The sequence below is a fragment of the Vigna umbellata genome, chromosome 5 (assembly GCF_029865625.1).
Source record: "Vigna umbellata cultivar VRB3 chromosome 5, Vumbellata_1.0, whole genome shotgun sequence".
Taxonomy (NCBI): domain Eukaryota; kingdom Viridiplantae; phylum Streptophyta; class Magnoliopsida; order Fabales; family Fabaceae; genus Vigna; species Vigna umbellata.
This window is the reverse complement of record NC_142169.1, coordinates 40819393-40834117: the sequence shown is the minus strand read 5'-3', so window position 1 is coordinate 40834117 and position 14725 is coordinate 40819393. Positions and strand designations below refer to the sequence as shown.

The 14725-nt window shown below is 38.4% G+C and overlaps 1 pseudogene; it reads right to left on the bottom strand.

The window, feature by feature from the left end:
- Positions 1 to 3478: 3478 nt before the first annotated feature.
- LOC148198355 (uncharacterized) lies at positions 3479 to 3964 on the bottom strand (annotated as a pseudogene).
- Positions 3965 to 14725: the final 10761 nt, after the last annotated feature.

Here is a 14725-nt window from a genome sequence, read left to right as displayed (position 1 = left end):
AAATATTACAGAAAATTAAGCCCAAGCCCATAAGAATAATAGAAAACGGGTCCAAGCCCATAAAAAGATAAAAAGAAAGATAAAGTCTAATCGGTTAAGAATCACAGAAATAGAATAAATATACCACGAGTCCCCGGCAACGTGTTGATGAATCGGCAAGTGTACCGAATCGCACAAGTAATATAAAATGGTAAGACCAAGTATCGTATCCCAAAGGACTCTCGGCACTAGACAGTCGTGTGATAACTCGATTAATTAAGACTTAAATAAAACGAGATCATTGGTTTCAGATGCAAAGACAGAAAATTAAATATGAATAGCATAATAGCATAGTGATGAACGGATGTTGTTTTTAATATGAGATGAGTATGTTGTTGAGGTTAGATTTCACCAAGTTCCCTCTCATGTATGTAAGAATTCTTCTTTATGCATGAATGTTAACGTCACTCACTAAATCACTTAAACCCGATCCCTCGGCGAAATAAGTCTGTCCTTAATGACCAGTTCATGCAATTCCTAGCATTCCTAGTAATTAAATATGAAGATCTAAGAGTTTTAAGACGACCAAGACTTATACCCTCATCCCTGAGAAATATTACTCTTGGGAGTAATTCCACAAGAACCTGAATTGTAAGGAACCTCCCGGCACTCATGCAATTCATAAATCATGCTATTGAATGAATTAAACAAACCAAGTGTTGTAACAGATGAATTACTCTAACAATTAATGAAAAAGCATATATTATTAAGAATCAATTCAAATACATGAGAGTTCACAAGGTTACATCATTCCCCAACAACAAATAGAGTTTAGTTCACTATAAACATGATGAAACTAGATGAATAATGGAAAAGCATGAGATAGCAAAACCCTAAAAGTAGATGATGGAAGCTTCCGCATCCAAATCCCCCTTGAGAGAGTGGAAGAGTGTGTTGTTGTGTTGCTCCAGCCAGAGATACAAAACATAGGATGTCTGGGTCCCTTCAATAGAGCGAAGACAGAACAGAAACAGAGCCCAAGCCGATGTAGGTGGCGCTCAAGCGCCCCACATAGGGCGCCCGGGCGGTGAGCGGTGGTCTTCCACGCTTAAGCCTTCTAGATGACGCCCAAGCTTCGAGCTTCTGGCGCTCAAGTACCCCAAAAGGGGCGCTCGGGTGGTGAGTGGTAGTCTTCCATGCTTAAGCCTTCAAAATGACACCCAAGCTTTGAGCTTTCGGCGCTCAAGCGCCCCAAAAGAGGCGCCTAGGCGGTAAGCGGTGGTTTCCTACGCTCAAGCCTCCAAAAAGGGCACCCAAGTTTCGAGCACTCCTCCCTTCTAGTGCTTTTCCAGGCCTTTCTAAGTTCCATCTCCATGGCACTTTATCCCTACTTTCCATAGTATCTCATTTTCTATCAAAACAAGGAGCATTATTCATAAAATCATCCCTACTCTCTTATTCACACAACTTAACAGGAAAACATGATTCCAAGCAAGTTTCTAAGTAGAAAAGGGTGCATTTAGTATCAAAATTACATCACAAATAACGGTATTTTCAACCGTTATCACAACCCCAAACTTAGAACTTTGCTTGTCCTTAGAATAATCACTACAATGACTCAACACTTTTCAAAAACTTTTTCTTCCAGGAAAAGAGATCAACTCAGCATACAAATGTCAGTCAAGATGTACAAATGCCTTAATTCAATCAAAATCAATGTGATGCTCATATACTTCAATTGATGTTATCCTTAAGAATGATCAATCAACCAAGCAAAGATGCAGTCAAAAATTCAAAGAACTACTCCTCACCAAGGAAAGTGTTTCACTTAAGCACTCAAAAGTGTATCACTCAAGCACTCAAAAGTGTATCACTCAACTAAGAGGTGTATAGTGAGGTGTTGGTGTCTTTTTCACTCTACTATCACCATGTCACACAAATTAACTTTGACTTTCATTTAACCACAATCAAACATACGCACAAGCAAGTTTTCATCACAAGGGTTTTTCATGGCTTGCAACTTGGCAAGACTAAGAAGGAATTTGGTTTTTCTGGTCAGCAACATCCTTGAGTTAAGAGAGACATTTATGATTTCATCATTCAAGCACAAACTCTCTTTCTCTTTCCCAGATTTCCCTTACATTGAGCTTTTCTTTTCTTTTTTACTTTTTCTTTTGCTTTGCTTTTAATGTATCACTACTTAGCTAAATGCTTTTCTTATTCTTTCACAATCTTTCCAGCAACCCGAAACTTGAACCTTTATCAATACCTCATAAGTGTTCTCAACTTAACTCAAGGTAAAAATTTTCACAAAGGTTTCTCAAAACTTGCATGAGGCTCAAGGTTGAAAGGTCAAAACAAATTGTTTTCTTTTCAGTTGACAGAAATCATGTGAAGGTTAAGAAGAATAAGGGATAACAAAAGATAGCCTTGATCATATGAAACCTGCAAGCAAGTAGTTCAATCATAGAAAATTTGGGCAAAATCATTCATGCTTCCAAAGTAGTAGCAATTATTCACAAAAACTCTTAAGCCCAAAACTCACACAAGTAAACTCTCAAGTCCCAGAATTGAGACAAACACCCTGCTCAGTATCTCAATCAAATTTTACCTCAAGCACCTGTTTCATACACTGTGAGCCATCACATGTATATCAGCACATCATACATCATCTCAACATCAATCAACACACTAGAGCATCACAAAGCAATACTTATCACAAAACATACCACAGTTGAACCAAGGCAATGAAGTTCGTTCAAGCAAAGTACAATCAACAAAACAAATAATTAAAAGGAAAATAATAAAAATAGAAACAAAATAAAGTCTAACAATCCAAACAGTAAAATAACAAAGATCCTGTTCTGAAACAAAAGTGGCATCCATCATTAAATGCCAAGTACAACTCATCACTCATCACTAGATTCCTCCTCCTCATCCTCAGCATCATCATCCATGGCTGAAGCTTCAGCTCTACCACCCTCCTGTGCTGGGTCAAAGGGCCATGCCACTTGGGCTGCAAAGTCATCCTGAGATATGAACTTTCGCTCAGGGAATGCGAACGTCAGTGTCCTCAGGGCAATCTTTCTCTCTTGTGTGCCCTAGGCTGTTGTGGTGGTGGCGTTGGGTGGCCTGGCTCATCCACTACACAGTAGTTTAAAAAGTAAGTTGCGTCCAACTCCTTTCTTGGACACTCTAGTGGTGGCCAAGAAACATCAATACCAGCAGCCTCACAAAGATGGGTGATCAAGGAGGGATGTCCCAGGGGTGCCTTGCTGGTTGCACCACAGGCGCAGCTTTGGATCTTATCAGCTATAACCTGCCCAATATTAATGTTGAGGCCCCTCAGAACACAGTAGAGGAAGATTTCCCTCTGGACAGTGATGTCCGACACATGGGAGCATGGCTGAATGTTGGCATGAGAGAAAGCCATCCAACACTTTTCTAGATGAGTCAGACGGGGTCTAATAATGTGGATGGGTGCCCCATACCTGTTCCTCTAAAAGTGCCCTCCAAGCACACATAAGATCTGCTCCACATCCTCATAATCCACCCCTTCCATCATGGACATGGCAAACTGACACTACTCCCCCTCCTAGTCTACACCAAGAAAAGTGTCAATGGTGTTAGCATCATAGGCAACCCTCTTACCCCTTACGTAGCTAAAGTACTTCTCATCCTCTCCCCCCAATGCTTTTGCATTTGTGTAGAATTCTTTGACGATGTCAACATTGGCGGGAGAGGGATAGGTTGCCAGGTGGCCCCAGTCTCTATTGTTCAACTCCCTTTCAAATTAAGGAGCCAAAGATGGTATGTTGGCCACCTTCCTCTCCATCAGCAATCTCCTTCCCTCCATAGTTGGGAAGTAACTCTCATGAGCAGGATTTCTGAACTTATTTGAATAGAACTGCTCCTTCTCCTTCCTTTTTGTTCCCTTGTCTTTGGTACCAAGGGTTTTGATCCTTTTTCCTGAAGATGAAGTCATTCCTGCACATAGAGATTCACAAAACAAACACAGAAATCATCAAGCATTAGTCCCCAAAAATCAACAAACTCTTCTCATTCAGAAAGAGGGCAAAATAGAGAGCCCTCAGCATCACCTGCACAGAACCAGAAAACCATAAAACACTAAAACAACCACTGTCGCTCACTGCTTGTGCGCCCCTCAAGGGCGCTTGAGCGGCGCGCAGTGCAGCCAAGCGTAGCTTTACTGTATTTTTCACTTCCCAAATCAGTTTCAACTCAGTCCAAACCACAATTAGCATAATTGAATCGGTCCAAACAGTGGTAAATCATGCATAGACAGTGCCCATCATCAAAAATCAAACTTTTTCATCAACATTCTTCAAAAATCAAACTTTTAAGAGGTTAGAACACTAAATGGCATGACTTACTTGGTTGGAGACCAGGAATTAGTGGACAAAGTTCAAACAATTGGTAGAAATCTGCACCTCTAGCAGCCACACACACCAAAAACCCCAAACTTGAATGATTGAATTGTGCAAAATGGTGAGAAGCACGACTTTTTGGTGGAGGAATGAGGGGAAAGTGATGAGAGAACTTAGGTGAAGTGTTTAGGGGGGCTAGAGTGGAGGAAATCTGAGAGAGAGAGAGAGAGAGCGCTTGGGCGCAACCCTAGGGCGTAAAAAGAAGAAGTGGGCTGAAATCCCGCTTGAGCCCTAACTTAAAAACCAATTCTGTAGTTGTGCCGCCCTGGCGCTCCTTAGGGGGCGCTCAAGCGTCGAGCGACACTTTCCCCTCTTAGCTTTTTGGCTTGTTTTGGGTATTCCTAGCCTTGGGTTTTCATATTCAACTTAGAATTTTCCAGTTTCTTTTCCCTAGCCCTCACAATAACACTCAAATCAAACAATTAATCTCTCTTCACCCCTCAAACATTTAGTTATTACAGACTAAGCACACTGGAATCAAACAAACAAAAAATAAACAGAAACAAAATTTAAATGACAAAAATCCAAAAATAAAGAACAATAAACAAAATAAGAGTTTGTAAAACACTGGGTTGCCTCCCAGAAAGCACTTCTTTAACGTCACTAGCTTGACCCAATAGGCTCATGTCACATCTTTGATCTTGGTGTTATCTTTTCCTTCTCTACACCAACAATTCTTGAGTAACTTCCTGATCACCTTTTTGATTCTCCTAGAAATTGGAGATTCAATCTCCATCAGTCCATCAGTCATGAGTTCTTTCACAATCCACAGCTTTTTGTAGAATCTCATTGGAATGCCTGGTCTAAGTTCTTCATAATTCTCCAGGGAGTCTTGATGAAAACTTTTTCCTTTGCTGTCTTTTTCTTCTTCCTTTACCTGCGAAAGAAAACACTTTTTTACCTTTCTTGCCTAGCTTTGCAGCTTTAGTACTGGTCTCTGGTGCATCTCCACATGCAACTTTGAGACTAGTCTTCTTCACCTGGATTTGCTGCTCAGCATTGAAGACATTGAAAATCACCTCCTCTTCTTGGTTTTTGAGTGTTATGGTTCCATCATCAACATTGATGATCACCTTGGCCGTTTTCATGAATGGCCTTCCAAGAATAATAGGGATTTCCATGTCTTCTTCCATCTCCATTACTACAAAGTCCACCAGGAATCTGAGGTTGTAAGTTTGAACCATCACATCTTCCACCACACCATGGGGCTTTTTGGTGGATCCATTCGCCATAAACAGAGTTATCCTTGCAGGCTTGACTTCAAGACCACCAATCTTTTCAAGAACAAATAAGGGCATCAAATTGATACTGGACCCTAAATCAATTAGGGCTTTCCCTATTTCATGGCTCCTAATAGTGCAAGGAATGGTGAAACTTCCTGGATCTTTAACCTTAGGAGGAGGTGCCTTGTGCAAGATCACACTACACTCTCCCTGTACCTCAATTGTTTCCTCCTCTAGATATTTCTTTCTTTTGAGGAGTTTCTTCAAAAACATATCATATTCAGGAATCTGTTGCAGTGCTTCCGTCACATGTATTCTAATCCCCAATTTTCTGAAAATTTCTTCAAAGCACCCTAATTGCATCTCTTTTTCTTTTATGCAACACTCTTCAGGGTGACGAAGATTTTTCTGAATTTTTTCTTTTTTTCTCTCAATCTCTTCTTTTTCTTTTCTCTCTTCTTTTACAATTTTTTCTTTTTCTTTTCTCTCAACTTTTTCTTTTCTCTCTTTTTTCTCTTCTCTCTCTTTGAACTCAACTTTTTCTTTTCTCTCTACTTCTTTCTCTTTCTCCCTCTCATCTTTCATGCTCACAATGGCCTTGCATTCTTCCTTAGGGTTAACTTCAGTATTAGCCCCGAAACTTTTGATAGCTCTTCCAACTTCTTTGCTATTTGACCAACCTGCATCTTTAGATTCCTTATAACAAGTTCAATGCTTTTTTTATTGGAGAGAGTTGCCTGCATGAACTGTTGGAGAGTCTCCTCAAGCTTTGTAGTTCTGTTAGCTAGAGAGGGTTGTTGTTGCTACTGCTGTGGTGGTCTATTGAATTGTCCACCAGTTTGCCTAAACTAACTTTCTCCCATGCTTGAATGAGATTTTCACCCTTAATTGTAATTGTTGGGACGAAACTGGTTACCCATGTAACTAACTTCTTCATTAAGATTCTCAGGCATAGCACATTGACCATTAATATGATCACCACCACATAGTTCACAAAGTTGTTGTTGAACCTGTGAGACATTCTGGCACTCCTTTGGTGGCTGAGAAAGCTTCTTTGTCAAGACCTTTAATTGTTGAGTTATAATCTTATTTTGAGCAAGCAAGGCATCATAAGACTGTAGTTGTAGAACTCCCTTAGATTGTGAGGGAGCTCCTCTTTCACTGTGCATCTCTGATAACAGTTGAAAAACTGTTATTTTCATGCTTAAAATTGATACTAAAAGCAACCTTTAACACTTAGAAACTAGCTTGAAATCATGCTTTTGGTCATATTTTTAGAAATAAGAGAGCTGGACAGGTTTATGCTTGATTTCAGTGTTTTATGCAGGTTTTAAGGTGAATTTGGTGAAAGAAGTGAAGAAGGATAGAGAGGGAATCAGAAAAGACATAAAAAAGTGCAAAAGGAGAAGTTGCAGTTACCGCTCAGCGGCAGTTTACCGCTGAGCGGCACTCAGGAACTCACATTGGATCCGCTGAGGGGGAAGAATCAACTCACGCATTTACCGCTGAGCGATAGTTTACCGCTGAGCGGCACTATTTTGGGCTTGGACCTAATTTTCTGTAATATTACGAATAGTATATAAGCTTTAGGTGTTCCTAGGGTTTGTGTCTTTGGTTGGGACGAAGCGAACACTCACTTTTCCACCCCTTGAAGGAAGATCTTGGATGCTCAGGCTACCTCTTCATCTTTCTAGGTTCTATCTTTCATTATTTCATTATTGTTCATCTAGTTTCACCATGAATATGGTGAACTAAACCTTGTATTGTTGTTGGGGAATCAATGTAGTCTTGTGAAACTCTCATATATGGAATTTATGTTAACATCTTATTTTAAGATACATGCTTTCTTTCATCATTAGTTAGGGTTTTTCCTCTTTGCTTAAAGCTTGCATTGTTTAACTCATTCATTGCCATGATTATTGATTTTGTCGAAATGGGAACGTACGGGGAAATCTAGATCCGGGGAATTTCTCCCAATAGCATATTGCCTAGACATAGGAATATGAGAGTTGGTTGCCGTTAAGCTTTTGCACTTCAGAATTAATTATTAGGAATGCTAGGAATTGTATGAACTCGTAATTAAGGATAGGCCTTCTTGCAAGGTGATTTAGAGAGTGGCATTAGCAATTGATGAAAAGAATGATGAATTCCTAAAAGTATATGAGAGTGGATAAGATGAAATTGATAACTCCAACAACCTACTCATCCATCTAATTCATTAAAGTGTTTGTATTCCTCTTTTCCATTGATCAAATTCATGCATAGATGTTTAATTATTGTCTTTTGCATTTAAACCCTACAATCAATTATTAACAAGTCTTAAATAATCAACAAATCATATAGCTAACTAGGTTGTGAGTCCTTTGGGAAAACGATACTTGGTCTTACCTAGTTTTATTACTTGATATGATTCGGTCACACTTGCCGATTGTTAAGCAAGTTTGTGGCGCCGTTTTTCGGTGTTCATAAATTTGTCATCAATCTCATTGTCATTGGTAGCCATGTTGTCAATTAATTCATAGGCTTCCTTTGGAGTCTTGCATTTGATATTGCCTCCAGCTGAGGCATCCAGCATCAATTTGGTTTGTGAACCAAGACCTCCAAGGAAAGGAATGTCTATCGTTGCTTTATCAAAACCATGAGTAGGTGTCTTTCTCAGCAAGCTCTTGTATCTATCGCATGCTTGCCCCAAGGTCTCCTCCATGCCTTGCCTAAAAGAAGAGATTTCCTGCTTCCCTTTGTTGATCTTTGATTGTGGGAAGTATTTGTTCAAGAATTTTGCTACCACATCTTCCCACTCAGTCAAGCTATTTTCAGGAAAAGAGTTCAACCACAGTTTAGCATTTCCTCCCAATGAGAAAGGAAACAAGCTCAGTCTAATAGCATCATTTGGAACTCCATTCAGCTTCACAGTATTACAGATGTCATTAAAGGTTGTTAGATGCTCATATGGACTTTGATTTGACAATCCATTGAATTGGTTGCTCTTCACTAAATGGATCAACGCAGGCTTCATCTCCATGCTTGCGGCATTGACCCTCGGCCTTGCAATGTTGTTAAAATGGTGAGGGCCAACAATTGTTGCATAATCTACAAAAGTACGCCTACCACCATTGTTGTCCATGCTTTCTTGATCAGATTGTAAGGCTTGTGAAATTCTCTCTAGAGAAGGTTCTCTAGATAATCTACTTCTTCTCAGCCTTCTATTAGTCTCTAGTCCTTCAAGGAGAGGTTCAGAACTTTTGTTGCTCCTAGTCCTGATTGTATCCAGCATAAACTAGACATAAAACCCTAGAAAACACGGTTAGCACAAAAACAAAAATAAATGACACTAGACACAAATTAAAATTACGACAAAAATTAAAAGCAAAAATAAAAACAAAAACGAAGTCAAATTTAATCAACAATCACACAAATAGAATAGTTTAAACTGTGAGTCCCCGGAAACGACGCCAAAAACTTGTTGATGAATCGGCAAGTGTACCGAATCGCACAAGTAATATAAAATGGTAAGACCAAGTGTCGTGTCCCAAAGGACTCTCGGCACTAGACAGTCGTGTGATAACTCAATTAATTAAGACTTAAGGAAAACGAGATCATTGGTTTCAGATGCAAAGATAGAAAATTAAATATGAATGTAGTTTGATCAATAGTAGAAGAGCATAGTGATAAACGAATGTTGTTTAATATGAGATGAATATGTTTTTGGGGTTGGATTTCACCAAGTTCCCTCTCATGTATGTAAGAATTCTTCTTTATGAATTAACGTCAACGTCACTCAGTAAATTACTTAAACCTGATCGCTCGGTGAAATAAGCATGTCCTTAATCACAAGTTTATGCAATTCCTAGCATTCCTAGTAATTAAATGTGAAGATCCAGAGCTTTAAGACGACCAAGACTCATACCCTCATCCCTGAGAAATATTACTCTTGGGAGAATTCAACAAGAACCTGAATTGTAAGGAACCTCCCGGCACTCATGCGATTCATACATCATGCTATGAATGAGTTAAAGAAAGCATGTAATAAGCACAGATGAATTACTCTAACAATTAATGAAAAAACATGTGTTATTAAGAATCAATCAAATACATGAGAGTTCACAAGGTTACATCATTCCCCAACAACAAATAGAGTTTAGTTCACCATAGACATGATGAAACTAGATGAATAATGGAAAAGCATGAGATAGCAAAACCCTAAAAGTAGAGGATGGAAGCTTCCGTATCCAAATCTGCCTTCAAAGAGTGGAAGACTGTGTTGTTGTGCTGCTTCAGCCAGAGATACGAAACATAGGACGTCTAGGTCCTTTACATAGAGCGATGAGAACAGAAACAGAGCCCAAGCCCGTGTTGTTGGCGCTCAAGCGCCTCACTTAGGGCGCCCGGGCCGTATGCGGTGGTCTTCCACCCTTAAGCCTTCCACATGACGCCCAAGCATCGAGCTTGCAGCGCTCAAGCGCCCTAAAAGGGGCGCCCGGGTGGTGAGCGGTAGTCTTCCACTCTTAAGCCTTCCATATGATGCCCAAGCTTCGAGCTTGTGGCGCTCAAGCGCCCCAAAAGGGGCGCCCGGGCGGTGATCGGTGGTTTCCTATGCTCAAGCCTCCAAAAATGGCACCCAAGCTTTGAGCACTCCTCCCTTCTGGTGCTTTTCTAGGGCTTTCTAAGCTCCATCTCCATTGCACTTCATCCCTACTTTCCATATTATCTCATTTTCTATTAAAACAAGGAGAATTATTCATAAAATCATCAATTTCAACCTCAACTCTCTTATTAACACAACTTAACAGAAAAACATGATTCCAAGCAAGTTTCTAAGCAAAAAAGGGTGCATTTAGTATCAAAATTACATCACAAATAATGGTATTTTCAATTGTTATCAACCGTTCACAATTATGGATGTCAAACCACATGGGGCAATTGAGTTGTTAGATCCTACTTCTGATGATCAACAAAGAAGTTGGGTGATTAATGCGCAACGCCTCAAGCATTATCTGGGTGGTGAGATTGAACGTCTTTCCACAGTTATGAAGTTGGTGGATCCTTGAACATAATGGTGTCAAGCTAGTTACGTTAAAGAAGCGCTTACTAGGAGGCAACCCAGCTTTATGAAATTATCTGTTTTGAAGTTTTAAAATTTTCTTTAATATGTATTGTACTTGGCCTAATGAACTGTGCTTGAATGGTTTAGGTAATCTATTGTGATGAGTAATGTTATCTTGTGCTGCTTTATTATGTTGAATGATGTTGAAATGATGCATGGTCTAGTCTTATAGACAGGTGGATGCTCATGATTGCTAGAAACTGATGCATGATTTCAATTGTGGTTAATTTGTTGGGCAGGATGTTATTAAACAGTGGAACTTGAGTTAGCCTATGAGAAATTGGGCTCTAGAGGTTTTCATTGATTGATTTCTATTCCTTTGGAATCATGCTTGATTTTGCCTAATTTTCTATGACTGAACCACTTGTTTGCTTATTACATATGATCAAGGCCATGTTTTCTTCTCCCTTAGAGCCAATGCCAATAGGTGAACCTAACAAAGAACAATGTTTCTCTTTATCCTTTGAACCTTGTGCCTAAAGTTGAAAGTTGAAAAACCTTTTTTTAAATCCTTACCTAGAGTCAAGTAGAGTATGTTTATATGGTAATGGAGAATGGTTAAAGTTTGGGGTTGTGAGAAACCGGAAAGAACTTTGTGAAATTCATTAAAGAGCATGGAGCAAAAGCAAAAAAGCAGAAGAGAAGAAAAGATGGAAAAGAAAAGGTTAAGCTCAATGCAAGTAAAGTTGGGAATAAGTTCAAGATTGGTTTCTCACATAAAAGAAGAAAGAGAGTTGATTGTTAATGTGAATAAATGAATTGTGCACTCTCTTAACTCAAGGATTTTGTTGTTTAGAAAAACTAATTTTCTTCTTAGCTCGGCCTTAATACAAGCCACAAAAAGTCCTTGTGATGATAACTTGCTTGTAAGTGTGTTTGATATGTGGTTTAATGAAAGGCAAAGTTGATTCATGTTACATTGTCATAGTAGAGTGTAAGAGTGTCACCTTATTATATACGTGTGAGTTTGAGTGGAACACTTTGGAGTGCTTGAGTGAAACACTTTGGAGTGCTTGAGTGAAACATTTTTGAGTGCTTGAGTGAAACATTGTCTTTTGGTGAGGAATAAATCCATGCACTATGATCATTCATGAGTTTGCATCTATTATATATTTTAAATATGTGAGCACCACAGTTGAGCTTGTTGACTAATGTATCAATGTATCTTGACTGATATTTTTATGATAAGCAGTTATGAGTGATTACATGTCTGAGAAGAAAGTTCTTTGTGATATGTTGAACTATTGAAGTGTTTTTTAGGCTAAGTCACATGTTGTTTTGCTGGAGGAGAAGCAAAGTTTCAAGTTTGGGGTTGTGATAACGGTTGATTTCACCGTTATTTGGAATTAAATTTGGATAATAAATGAACCCTTTTTGACTTAGAAGCTTGCTTGTTCTCTTGTTTTTCGCTTATTTTGGTGAATAAGAGAGTGGAGGTTATACTTGAAGATTTTATTACTAAATTCCCTTGATTTTGTAGGAAATTGGGATGAATTGGAAGAGGAGTTAAATGTCCAGAAGTTGAAACTCAGAAAAGGACAAAAAGAGCACCAGAACAGAAGGCTGTTAAAGGTCGCAGGACGCTTGGGCACCCTTTTCTGGGGCCCTCAGCGCGGGATGTCTCGCACTCACACCTGAGCGCCCTTTCAACCGTTATCACAACCCCAAACTTAAAACTTTGCTTGTCCTCAAGCAAAAGTACTTCACCTAGAAAACAATTCAATTGCAATGGTCTAATGACTCAAGAATAGTTTCAATCAAAATAAACAAAATCAATCATGCTTGCTCATCTTATAAATCACAATCAAGAGATAATATGGTTTCAACAAGCTAAACATCAATCATGGTGCTCAAAGTTCAAAATCACAAGATAGATGCAAATGATAGATCAACAAACACGACAAGTTGTTTTCATTGAATGCATGGAACCAGTCCTCACCAAGGAAAGTGTTTCACTCAAGCACAATGGTGTATAAGGATGTGTGTCTAACTCTCAACTATCACAGTACTACACAAATTAGCTTTGCCTTTCATTTCAACAATATCAAACTCATTCACAAGCAAGTTATCATCACAAGGACTTTTTAAGACTTGTAATGTAGCTGGGCTAAGAAGAAAATTTGGTTTTTCTGGAAAACAAAGCACCTTGAGCTAAGAGAGAAAACAATTTACTTCATGATATAGCCTTAGTCTCTCTTTTTGCTTTACAATTGGATAAAAAACTTCACAACTTATCCCAACATTTATTCATTGAGCTCATCTTCTCTTCTTCTTCTTTCTTCTCTTGTTTTTGCTCTTTTCCTTTTTATTTTTATTTTTATTTCAAATATTTTTTTCAAAAATTTCTCAATTTCATAATAATCCCAAACTTAAACCATTCTCCTATACCATACAAACATGCTCTACTCAACTCAAGGCAAGGATTTCAAAGGTTTTTTTTATTATTCAGCTCAAGGTTCAAAGGATAAAACAATTTTTTCTTTTTGGGTATTTTTTTTTTAATATTCAGCTCAAGGTCCACTCAAGCTTTGCTCAAGAAGTATTATAAAACTGGTTTTCATTGAAAAATGATGGTGCAGTAATGTGTGTTGATGCTCACTGTTTTTGATGGTTTTGTATGCTTGGTGTGATGTTGTGGTGAAGTCTTAAACATCCAGATTACTTCTCCAAAGGGGTAGCATATTAGGGAGTGGAAGACTTGTTAAATTGGCTACAAGCTTGGACTCCAAGAGCAGATTCCTTTTGTTGTTCCAGCATCCATTTTAGCAGCAAAACACATCAAATTTGGCATTCACCAATCTGAACTAGCAGCCACACTTGGCTTTGTTCCATTTTCCACAATTTTCAATTGTAAATTTGGATTGGTATCACGGAACCTTTGTAATTTCTTTCAATTTAGTGTTCATTTTCAACTTAAAGTGGCTTGGAAAAATGCTTTTCAAGCAATTCCGAGTGCACCTTCACACATTGTAATAGCTTAGTTTCCATTTCTTAGTGTGAAAGTATGTCAAGGGGCTCAAAGTGTCACTTGTACTTTCCCTTAGGACCGCATATCATTTTCCATTTGCATTGTTTTCCTTTACATTGCTTGTTGACTTTTATGTTTTAAGTCTCCGTGGTACTTAGGAGCGTGTTTCATATAGATAAACCTTCATTTGGTTTCTAGGTGCATAGAATTCTTGCATTTAAAAAGTTTTTGAAAGATTTCTACCTAGACACTAAGGTAAGAAACAACCAAAGACACTCTAGCTAGGAAGGACAAGGTTCTTAAGCTTGTCCATTTGTGACTCACCTCTCCTTCCTGGAGTTATTTGGTTCATTTTACCTCTAGAATCTTTCTAGAAATCCTTCACAAAAATCTAAAAAAGTTTTTGATGTCTTGTTATACTTCCTATCCGTCTTCTTGTTCATATAGGTCATCTTCGTCTTCTAGTTTTGATCAATCCATTAGTTTCAAAGAAATTAAAAGAAAACTTGATGAAGCTAGAAGAAGGACTTGTTCCTTTCATGAATTTGATCGGATTGAGGATGAATTGTATAAACAAGCTAAAGCAAATATTCCATACTCTGGTGCGGATATTGGTGCATTAACATACCTAGCTTGGGAAAAAGACATTAATGACATGCATCCATTTATTGCTAGAAAAAGTAAACCTAAATCCTATTTCCATTCTAGCAATAGTGAATATTATGTCCTTAGTCTCTACACATCTAGATTTGAAATGCATGCAAGAGAGTGGTGGGATGAGAGACAATATCATGTTAGGATAGGTAGAAAATCTCCCATTTGTGATTGGTATGAATTAAAATCTTGCATGAGAAACGAGTTTGTGCCTTCACATATTAAGAGAAACCTCCAATTCTTAAGAGCTTACATTGAAGATGGAAAAAAATTTCTTGAAAGCTTAAATGACAATGGTTTCCTTATTAGAGAACTAGAATTTAAGATTAACCTTAAGGAGCTGCAAGCT